This window comes from Ornithodoros turicata, chromosome 1, assembly GCF_037126465.1.
Source record: "Ornithodoros turicata isolate Travis chromosome 1, ASM3712646v1, whole genome shotgun sequence".
Taxonomy (NCBI): domain Eukaryota; kingdom Metazoa; phylum Arthropoda; class Arachnida; order Ixodida; family Argasidae; genus Ornithodoros; species Ornithodoros turicata.
Window position 1 is genome coordinate 226289164 of NC_088201.1, and position 2938 is coordinate 226292101.

The following is a 2938-nucleotide window of genomic DNA, read 5'->3' on the forward strand; positions in this document are numbered from 1 at the left end:
ATCATTTACGAATTAACCCTACTGAAAAAACCCATAAGTAATTCATATAGGTCCTGTGTAAAATTATATAGGATGCTACAGGATCCTTATGGGTTATTTAGGAACCTATATAACTCCTGTGTAGGTCATTATCGGATCCTATACGAGTCCATGCAGGAGTCATGTAGGAGCCATAAGGTCCTATATAACTCCTGTGTAGGCCATTATGGGATCCTAAATGAGTCCATGCAGGAGTCATATAGGACCATGCAGGACCCATAAGTTCCTACATTGAGGATGTAGGAGTTACACGGGTCCTATATGTAGACCATGCAGGAGTCATACAGGGTCACATACAGCCACATAGGAGTCATACTTTGTCAACCAGTTATAAGTGCCTGAAACCCTGAAACAAGTAAGAACGTTCAGGAACACATATCAGCCCTCCTAAAATCAATATAAAATTTTTACATGTAAAAATTTTTGGAACATACATACAAGTCCATTATTGATCGACCAAACATCAAACATAAAATCATGCGTGCGTTCCATGCACACATTTGGCATATTACAGTACTTGGCGTCCAGTGGTTGTTGAACCCCATCCAGCGATATTGCTTTGTCGCTCGATGGGTTTCCGGGTCTAATATCTCGGCCTGCGGCTGTCATATCGGGACGCGGTTTTTTGTGACGAATTCCTGTTTCTTCCCCTTTCGCCTGCATGCTCATGGCTTGTGAGAAATCCTGACAGTTGCCGAGATATTTGGAAATTCAAGGCCGCCGCCGGTGCTTCCGACACCTCCAAAGTCCCGTACCTCTCGCCCAGCTAATTTAGGTCCGAACAGGTCTGGAATAGCGCTACGATCGCTCAAATCACACTAGCAGCTGATCTCTTGTGGTCTAGAACTTGTACGAGGAGACGCGTTGGAAACGCCGTTTTTTCGAACTTCGGGGCCCTTTTTCGGAAATAAGCTCGCGTCGGACATGATGTATCTGTGGAGAGCATACTGTTATCGACGCGGTGCACGTGGTAAAATTTACCACACTTTTCCAACTTTAGCGGTTCTCGAGTTACAGGTTTCCGCGTTTACTGGCCTCTCGTACATGGGACCGACGGCTTTCCCCCCCCAAAACGTTCCCCTTGCTGCGACATGGTCGTGTTTCCCTTCGTTGTCAGTCTCGATGTGCTCTTTCGAACAGCGTTGATCCCGTAGACGCGCGAAGTTCAGTTCTCGCGATATCGGCTTAAGAGTATGACGAGGCGACCAGTCTGGCTAGCGCAACTCTGAAACGCTTCCCACTGTTCGGAGTCTCAACTCGCATACCCGACGTCCGATTCAGTCGAAATTTTGTGTGCATGTGCTCTGTTCTCTGCTCTACAACTTTCTCATTCAAACAACCAGTCTATTTCCAGCGGTTAAGGCGTCATTCTCGAAATTCCTGACATCGACCACCATTTCCTGACTTTGTCTCCGTTTTCAGGTTCCAAGCCCGCGGCGGATGCGAATTTCCTTTTAATGGATAAACGCACTCGACATAGGCAACGCGTAGAAACTTGCGGCACCTTTCTGTCCCTCTCCGTTCCCGAGTTAGGACACCGTGGCAACGGCGGCCCTCTTATACATAGGACCGGGGGCATTTTTCTCGATATCGGGTTTTGTTTTTAGGTAGAAAGGAGATTGAGGTCTCTTTTTGACGGGGAAAGCATCCTCTTTCCGATAGTATTAGTCCCGTCTTCGCGCAACTTTCCGTTCTCTAGCCATAGTGCGAGGAGCGCCTGAACAGCGTGCATCTTTCTTCCCTTCCACCGCCGCCACCAGGCGGGGCTCTGGCGCTCTGGCGTCCATTTCGCCTGCAAAGTTCGTTGAGGTCGGACGCGTTTGTTCTTGCATCCGGATTTTCGCGTTTCGTTGTGGCTCTGGGCTCCTCTGGTGCACCGAACTGCTGTGGATGTGTTATTCTGCTCTACAGGTGATGCCTGGACGTGCTTTCTTGTGTGCGTGTTGGAAGATACGTCCAGAAGCCCTTAGATTTGGTGAAGTAAAGGTTAGTTGCGTGCCAGTAGTGTCATGTTTCGTGCTTTTGGTTCAGTATCCTTTGCAGCATGTGGGTTCCTCCTACTTTATGCTCTCAGTGTGAATATTACCCTTGTGATTCCTATTACTTTATTTCTATCTGTTAGCTCAGTGTCCCTATTGGTAAACCGCCAACGGTTATCAGGGTGAAGATATCACATGTGATGCTCCAGTGGCCCTGCTACTTACGACGAATTTGTGAATTTCAGATGCTTTTCACGGATCGATTTTCGTGAACAACGCAGATGAGCCAGCACACACACGACGTTGGAAAATAAACAGATACGTCACGGAAATGTTGAAAGACATCAAGTAAGTCGCGTCAAAGTACGTTGCAGAGCTCTTCACTGATTTGTGTTTACTGTGAAACGGATGAGGCATACGCCTCACCCATGCAACTCCGTCATCTGCTCCACGGCAGTGCAAGCCTTTACAGCTGTGTCCTTGAATGTAAAAAATTGTGAATGGTATTAATAAATGAAGGGAAGTAGATGGTATTTTATTGTACTCCTCTCTTATTATTTTTGTTCATTGAATGTGTATGCATGTATCGCCACAGCCATATTTCATACCGTGTCCCCATACACGCAGTGTACAGATCATATAGGAGACGCAGGTCCTACATCTCCTATAATACCTATATTGCTCCTATAAAACCTATAACTCGTGTGGTACCTACACGACTTATAGGTCCTATATCCAATAACATCATATGAGGATCTACATATAGGATTTTTCAGTAGGGAATTACTGGCACAAAATGAATGCGAATGTTGTATGTGGTATCGAGAGAGCTGTTCGTAATCGGTACGGTTCTCACCTATCTTTTTTTTTTCGTATCGTCTCCTTTTAACATCAATACCTGCGTACGTACGCAGGTATTG